This window comes from Geospiza fortis, unplaced genomic scaffold (assembly GCF_000277835.1).
Source record: "Geospiza fortis unplaced genomic scaffold, GeoFor_1.0 scaffold145, whole genome shotgun sequence".
Taxonomy (NCBI): Eukaryota; Metazoa; Chordata; class Aves; order Passeriformes; family Thraupidae; genus Geospiza; species Geospiza fortis.
Window position 1 is genome coordinate 340,682 of NW_005054362.1, and position 9,006 is coordinate 349,687.

At 47.2% G+C, this 9,006-nt stretch overlaps 1 protein-coding gene across 1 annotated transcript in view; it reads right to left on the reverse strand.

Moving 5' to 3' along the window:
• Positions 1–9,006, reverse strand: part of ADGRD1 (adhesion G protein-coupled receptor D1) — a 111,929-nt gene that overhangs the window by 59,423 nt on the left and 43,500 nt on the right. The window lies entirely within an intron of this gene.

The window sequence follows — 9,006 nt, forward strand, 5'->3', positions numbered from 1 at the left end:
ACCAAGTACAAGAAGTTCCTGATGCAATTCTCCTTCTCCTCTCCCTCGAGCCCAGCCAGGAGTGTCAGGCACAAGGTAGCACAGCTCCCTCCTGCCTGGAGATAACCGAGAATTTCTGCCCAGCCAGGGCTTGCAGGGCTCCTCCTGAGTGCCACACACCTCCCAGCTGTGCTGCAGATAAGGGCATTCCCTGCTCAGCCCACACCTCTGCACAGCACAAACGGAATTTTCTTATCGCCCTGAGCTCATCCCTGGCCCAGGTTTGCAGCTCCTGCCTCACCCTGTTCCCCAGCCTTTGTCCCAGGCTGGGGCTGCGGGTCAGGTGCTTTGTGAGGGAGGACTGGCACTGTCACCCCAGCACTGGCACTGTCCCTCCAGCACTGTCACCCCAGCACTGTCACCCCAGGACTGTGACCCCAGCACTGTCACCCTAGGACTGGCACTGTCACCCCAGCACTGTCACTGTCACCCCAGCACTGTCACCCCAGCCCCAGCACTGTCAGTGTCGCCCCAGCACTGTCACCCCAGCACTGTCACCCCAGGACTGTGACCCCAGCACTGTCACCCTAGGACTGGCACTGTCACCCCAGCACTGTCACCATCCCTCCAGCACTGTCAGTGTCGCCCCAGCACTGTCACTGAGCACCAGCTGTGCTCAGTGGTGTGACATCCATCATCTCTCCTGAAGTGGGCAATTGAGAGAACCTACAGCTGCCTTGTATTACAAATTATTTCACTTCTGTGACAGACAGCGGCTAAAAAACCATAGAAAGGGAGAGAGAGAAAGATCTGCTGTAATAACAGCAAAGATGCCAGCACTGTCACTGAGCACCAGCTGTGCTCAGTGGTGTGACATCCATCATCTCTCCTGAAGTGGGCAATTGAGAGAACCTACAGCTGCCTTGTATTACAAATTATTTCACTTCTGTGACAGACAGCGGCTAAAAAACCATAGAAAGGGAGAGAGAGAAAGATCTGCTGTAATAACAGCAAAGATGGAGCAATAACTGCCATTTCTGATTTGTACCATTTCTCTGGATAAATCTGGATTCTAATACTCTAAATGGAAAGGGCACCTCAGGGTCAGGTTGGAAGGAGACATGGTACTGCAGTCGTGCATGTTTTACACAAATAAATCCCAGATGTATGCTTTACCCTCAATTACATTTCTCTGCAAGGAACAAGTCCTTGTTTTTCTCCATCTTAACTCTAAACACAGATGTCACTCATTAGACAATGAACCACACCAAGTGAGGCTCTGACTTGTCCAGAGCTGTGTATGCACTCAGATGGACAAAGAATAAGTAAATAATAATAATGAAAAATAGATAAACAGATTAAAGAATGGCAAAGAAGGGTCTATCCTAATTTGCCTTCTTATTTCTCTTAAAGAATCTGTCCCGTGTTTTATGACCCATTATATAATCTCCACAAGGCTTTCCAGTTTATAACTTTCCATTTATGATAACTTCACAAAACACTCATCTTCTGAGGCTTCACTGAAGCTCTGCAGCAGAACTGTCATTAGGATGGAGAGCCCCCAACACGTAAGAAACTGGCTGCAGAGGAATAAACTCCCTCTGATCTTCAACAGCTCTACTTCAAAGTACTCTCTAATCTATGAAAAAGGAACTGACTGTACCTTAATACTGCCTTTTTAAAGTTAAACTGTGTGTGACAGCTTGTATGTGGCTTGGATCCTGTAGAACTGAGGATATTGATTTAATGACATTGATAACAGAAAGCTTAAAATGCAAGTAGGCCTTTACACTAAAAGATTAAGTCACTTGAGTGTTTATTAAAAGCCTGTGAAAGGACAGTTTATGAAGCTTTCAGGGGAGGGAAAGCAGCAGCACACTGAGTAATCCAGCATCTGTGCATGTGCTCTGCCTAATCCAAATTCCTCAAATCACTCCTTCTGCACGGAGAGGGCCACATGCAGCTTCTCGTGCAAAAAGAATTGCACTGAGAGAGGAAAAATTACACTGAAAGAGGCACCAAAGCAGGGCAGAGTCAGTGCCTGTCTGCTGAGCCCGTGCCCTGAGGAGGGACTGGTGGGACCCAGCTTAGGAGGGTCCTTTCCAGCCTGAATAACTCTGTGTTGTCTGTCTGTCTGTCTGTCTGTGCTCACACCTGAGGGTCTGAGGGTGTTTTCCAGCCTGAACAGCTCTGCGTTGTCAGTCTGTCTGTCTGTCTGACCCCACGGCTGTCCAGCCCCTGCCCCAGTGAGCCCAGCACAGCCCAGGAGCCCAGGGCTGCTCACAGGGGATGGATGTGCAGGGATGTGTGGGGGCTCCAGCCCTCCTGGGAGCCAGGCACACGCCATGCTGAGAGGAAGAGGAGGCCAGGAAAGGGGGGCTGAGAGGACTGCTGGAAGCCTTCAGGAAAAGGCACTGCAGGAAATGTCAGAACACAAGTGCAGAAAGAAAACAGGCGGCAGCTGCTGCGGGGAAGGCTTGCCAAGGCAGAGCAGCCAGGCAGAGGGTGGGGTGAACCTTTATGGGGTTAGCTTGTCTCTCCTCTCCTCCCCTGGATTTAAAACGCAGATATTTAGGCACATAGAGGTGGCCACCAGCAGTGGAGGGCGTGCACCTTCCTTCTCCAGTGTGAGAAGAGGAACCTTTGGGGCAGGGCTGCCACTGACCTAAACTCAGCAGCTCCAAGCCCAAGGAGCTGGGCTTCCTCTCATCCAAGCAGTTGACAAGTTACCCCACTAAGTTCAATTTGTCTCTGTTTCCTCACTTACGAGCGTATGGTTCAAAACAAATTTTGATTCTGTTCTATGGATTAAATTAGAGACTAAAATGATGCATCTAATTTAAGGATTTCCTGTCCTCACAGTGACATCCTGACTGTTAGCGTGACCTATTCAGGTTCACACCGTTTATTGACTTTCCTTTCCACCTATTTCTCCTAATTACCCAGAAGATTAAAGCCTTAGGGTACATTCATCTGCTCAGTTACCTGGAGAAAGACAGACAGAAAGAATAATCACCCCTGTCTATGGTGGTGTATTGGCTGTTTTCTTCCAAGCTCTGAGAAATCTGCCTTGCAACAGATTTGGGCTCAGATCAGCCAACTATTTTAATTTAGAGTCCATTTGACTGATTCACCCTAAGATGTAACTAGCATATGTAATGAAAAAAAAATGGCAAATTGCACAAAAAGGAATTTAGGTTATGAATAGGGAATTAGAGTGTGTTATGGATAAAAGCCAGACTTTCAGATGTTTCATTGTTGTGAACAGAGCTGTGCCAACACACACTTTCTGAAGCAATGAACACAACGCTTTCCAACAGGAAAGTTTGCTGAATGTATTTCCTAATGGGACAATCACACAGTTAAAAAAACTGCATGAAATCACCAAGGGTGGGAAGCTGTGACAGGCTGCAATATAAAAGCAAAAATGAGTGAAATATCAGAGGTTATAAAGCCATCTGAAATTGGAGAAGGTTGCCACATGGATTGGGTTTGATTATTCCTTTGCCTGAGGCTAAAAATAGTTGACATACCAATTTCCTGCAAAAATAGTGTTAATCAAATGTTTCACCAATATCCTTCCCCAGTTCTCAGAGTTGTCTATTTAACAGCTGCTGTACTGGGCAAGCAGTGTGAGAACAGAAAAGTAATGAAAAGACCCATGAGCACCAGACTGAAAAATATCTTGGCTGCTCTACCAGATATCATTTCTATAAGAGAGAGGGAAAAGGAGGAGGGAATGGACGAGGGAATTGTCCTGCTGCTTTCTTCTTTAATTATGGCACACAGCAAAAAAAAAAAAAAAAAAAAAAAAAAAAAAAAAAAAAAAATTACTGCTTTCAAATATGTAGAACATCAGAGGATCTTGCTGTTTTTCTGCTACCAAGTCCACATCCATTTGAATAAAAATGCCATTCTCTTAAGTGGATCCCATCTTTTTTACAGCACTGCACAAGGGGCTGCATGTTCAAAGATCTCAAATATCTTCCAGTGCATTTCCCTTTCCCTGCTCTTTGGGCTGTGTCTGTGTGTGAACGCTGGGCAGTGATGAGGGGCTGAAGCCAAAACTCTTCCAGTTTGGAAGCCAGAACCATTTAAGATGCAGCACTGCAGTGCAAACCCATGGCAAACACCCACTGACTGCAGTCTGGATTAATAACACTCACAATATTGTTGTAAATCATGGTAATAAAGGAGAGCACAGAAAGGTTAAAAAATAGCTCCAGAAAGAAGCAGGTTCATTTTCATTAGAGATGCATGGAGCTGCCTTGAATGGGAGATGTGCACAAACAGAAACTGCAGGATAAGGACCTTTGAAATTCAATTTGGTGAGCAACTGGGTTACATCAGTAAATATTTGATGTTTAAAAAATTTAAATGCCAGTCAGGGAGAAGCAGAGCTCAGCGTGGCAGCCTTTCCTTGTGTAAGCACCAATAGACAGAACTGAACTGATGATCTGTGTGAAAAGCTGCCTTAATGCTTAAGTGAAAGCATTTCTCATGTTCCTTAAAGCACAGCTCTATTCCAAAGAAGGAAGAGGTGAAAATATTAGTATTGTCTCTCAAGAAATAGTCTCATTTACATAATTAGCAACACAGCAGTGAGAGAGTTTTGCTATGTCCTTACAGTTAAACAGTTATATCCATATGTAAGGGAAAAATTCTGTGTACAGAGCCATGTAAACCTGTGTGGAGGGATGGAGTGGGGCAGAGCTGAGCCAGTGACACTGAGGCAGGGTCAGCCCAAAGGGAGAGCAGGGGAGCCCAGTTCCCTTGCTGGGTGTTGTAACCAGAGCTGTTTGTGCAGAGCCATCAGAGCTGGGACCCTGCCAGCCCTGGCTGGCTCAGGGCACAGCTCCAGCAGACACTGCTCTCCAGAGCTAGTGAGCACAGTCTGGCTCCAAAGGGATCCCATTTAATCCAGGTAATTACAAATGCACGTTATTCCACCCAGGTGCCCACGCTGGGGCAGTTACTGATTGCCTAAAAGGCTTTATTCTGATTTAATGCAATGCACAGCCCTCAGAGCAGGGCTCTGTGTCCACTCAGCTCAGAGCTCCAGAACATCCCACTGCGCTGAAGAAGAAACCCAGTGGGACTGTCAGGGCTCAAAAGGAGTTTTTCAGACTGGCAAATAAATAAAAGAAGGAAATCTCCTTTTTTCAATGGCAGATCCACCTGGAGATCACAGACTCCCTAAAACACAGACTAAACACACACTCCCATGGGCCCTTTGCCCATAACCAAGAGCTCCTTTCTGTCTTTTATGCTCTGATCCCTTCTAGGACATCTGAGTTGAACGGGCCAGGCTGGAAGTGATTAATCCTGGAGCATGGAAGCAGCAAAGCTGGGAGTCCCAAAGCCCCTGGGCGCCCCGGGCCCGTGCAGGGGGTGACTTTGGGAGGCTTTTCTGGCCACGGCTGCCGCTGCAGCCTGGCTGTGCTGCTCCCTGCCCTGGCCCGGGCTGGGCTGCTCTGTGCTGCTCCTGCATCCCCGAGCTCCGTAAACACAATTCCCAGTGCAGGTAGAGCCCACCCTTCTGAAGCTGTCTGCGCAAACCAGCCTTGCCAGCCTCTGCTCACACACACTGCCAGAAGCTTACAGGAAATTTGGGACAGATGAATCCAACATCATTTCAGCTTTTCCCCACCTGCTTCACAAGCAGAATAATGCAATAGATTTTGTGATAATGCTGATACAAATCCAGGATAACTTTCCAAAACTGCTTAATGAAATAGACTATGGTGTCTTTTGTTAAGGTCACTTTCTATTCTGTGCCTTTTTCTGCTACTCTGCATTATTACATTAAAAATGTGTTGCCTTTCTAAAACAAGAAGCAGACATGCCTCCTGTGCACTCTTTGTTAATCTGCTCTGTTTTTCTTAACTCAGGTGAAAGCATTCCCAAAGGAAAACAACTGGCCTGACTGCTGTAGAAAAAGCTATTTATAAAAGGACACGTTCTCTAATCCAACAGAAGCTTGACGAAAGAAGCAAATGAACCTTCCTCTCCCCCATTTACCTGTATTTTGACAAAGGCAGAAATGTTTCCCCTTGCCATACAGCTCTGCAGGCCCAGCAGAGAGCTCTGGGCCAGAAACATTGCCCAGGTAATGGCAGCAGGGACCAGGAGGCAGGCATGGACCAGAATCCCCTAAAGGGATGCACACAGGAGAGTCAGTTTTAAAAATACTTTTCCTATTAGGCAGCATTTCCACAATTCTTAGTTTCCAAAACAGCGCCTGGACTTTTCCTCCTGCTGGCTTTTTATAATTTTTGTAAGAAGAGGAACATTTGCGTCAGACAGGAGCCATCCAGGACAGTCAGCACTGCAGCTGTGATTCCCAGTCCCTGTTGCTGGGGCTGAGAATTCAGGTGAGAGAGAAGAACGTGGGGCAGCTGAGCCCCGGCTGGCAGGAGCTGGGCACTGCCCCAGCCCCAGGGCTGGCAGCAGCCAGGGCTGAGCACACACACTCCTGCATTTCTGCTTCCACCGAGCTCAGCTGGAATGAAACCCACAGAACAGAGGTTTGCTGCCTGCTAATAATGAGCTCCAGCGACAGCAAGAAGTTGTGAAGAATTCAAAAGCAGCACCAAGCTCAAAAAGCCAGCAGCAATGGCAAGTCTCAGCGGCCCTCAGTGCTTTCAGTTGTACACACTTCTCTGCCAAGCCAGAAATGAAATCTCAGTTAGCAAACATCTGTTTCCTGCAAGAGTGAAAGTCATAATTAAGAAGAATCAATCCATATTCACTCATATTTAGCATGGAGAAGGCTTTAGAGACCTTTTAGGCAATTTTTCACACAACAGGACATCGTGGTTATCCCAAGATACACTTCCAAGTGAAGAAACAGTACGTATGACCTTTTCTAAATGTATTTTTAAAAAGCACAAAGATGCCCTAATTTCCCTCCACAAAGACTGAACAGAATCCGAGCCCTCCTCTTTGAAGAGCACAAGGACTTTGACAGCCTGGAGCGGTGAAACATTAAAATTTCACTTACTCTGCATGGCAATAAGAGGAATAATGAGCTGTTTATGGAATATTTGGGAATAGTGCATTCATCTTCTTTACAAAGGCTTCAGTCCCCTGCCCTTCACCTCCAGGGCCTAAGCTGCCTGCTGGGGACAGGTAACCCTGGGAGCAGGAGGGGTCGGATGTGGCCAAACCCCGCAGGCAGCAGGGACAGGAGCGGGGCAGCACGGGAGTGTCCTGGGAGCATCCCTGGAGCAGCAGCGCAGGAGGGGCTGGGGGAGCTCCAGGGACACTCTGGGGACACTCCCGGGATGCTCCAATTGAGAGGAACAGCAGATTTGTCTTTCCAAACCAGCTGTGGGTCTGCTGGTGGATAAAACCAGCGCTGGGAGATAAAAGAAACAATGGGAAGGATTCCACTGATTGATGAATAGAAAAAGATATTGGCCTTTACAAATAAACTTCAGGTTTGCTGATAAATGAAACTAGACATTGAAAGATGAAAGAAACAATGGGGAAGAAAAGCTCCTAAATTCAGTAAGAATTAAAAATGAAAAGGGAGGGTTATACATTAGAGGGGAATCTTTGGTATCAGGCCTTCTGGGAAGTATGAACCTCTCAAGTACTTCAGAAATGGGGAAAAACTCCTAAATTCCATAAGAATTAAAAATTAAAAGGAGGGTTATATATTAGAAGAAAATCTTTGGTATCAGGCATTTTGGGAGGTCTGTACCTCTCAGGTACCTCAGCCAATGGGGAAAGAGAGAAGGGAAATGTGGCCGGGAAATTGGGATAAAAAGGGAGGCTGCATCCTCAAAAACATGGGAGATCCCAGAGGAATGCCCCATGGCCTCTCCCTTCATTGGAATAAAGTAAAAAGGCTCCTCTGTCTCTTTTTTGGACATAAACTTCTGGTGTTTGTGGATTAATTTTCCTAACACAGGAATGCTCCGGGGATGCTCAATCCTTTTGGGGTGTGTGTGTGCACGGGAGGCAGCACAAAGGGACCATGGTGTGTGACACCAATACACTGAGAGAACCAGGCTGTGCTCCTGAAGGAAAACACCTTTTGGCAGGAGGAAAGTCCTGCCAAAGGAGGAGGAGAAGGAAAACAGCTCCTTTGGCTGTTGGAACCCCCTTGGTCAACTTCAGTCAGACTTGATCTGGCCTGCACTTCACACCTCAGAAAAACTCAAGATTTTGTAGGATACTCAGCTGGTTTGTCCCCATCCCTCTGCTGGCTCATTCCCTTCCATACAGAGCTGCATGTCTGAAAGGGAGTTTTGAAGACATGATTTAATGAAAGCTTTAGGAGGAGTTTTAATAGTTCACGTCAGAAACGGAGTGCCAGGCTTAATGGCAAAAATATTTACCACTCAGTAGTTTGTTGTGGATATATTGTTTTAGGGCTGGATTTATATGTTAGCATTTTCCATTCTCATTAAACCCCAGCTATGCGAATGTTGCCTGTGAAAGGCAGCGCCTCACATTCTGTGTGAATTCTGCGTGCAGCCTTTGTTCTGTACTGACCCTTTCAGCCCTCCCATGCCCTGGCCAGCTGCATTTATCCTTGCCCTGCCGCGCTATCTCCCGGGAGCGGCGGGACGGGCGCTCAGTGGGAGCGCTGGGGTACAAATAACGGCAGAGCACAATAAACATTCCGGAGCGCTCGCGACAAAGCCCGCAGCACAGCCAGGCTCAGTCCCTCAGACAAGGCTGCTGCAACCAGACTGGAAAACATTACCAAATCTTACGCTTGCTTAAGGACAAGATATTCGGGCCCGCTAGGTGAGATAAGGGAATGTTTATTTTATGTGACCAAAAAGTCACTTGGACTCGGGACGTTTGGTTTTATTCCCCAATTCGCTTTTCCCGTGCGACTTTCCACAGGTTCTTTCCAGTCTCTCCGTCTCACTTCCCATCATTATCCAGGAATTGACAGGATAATGGAGCAAAGTAATGGGCACACAGCGTGGGCCAGGGGAGCCCAGCCCCAGCTCCCACCTGAGCTCCCACCTGGGCCGGGCATTTCCCAGGCAGCAGCTCCAGGGC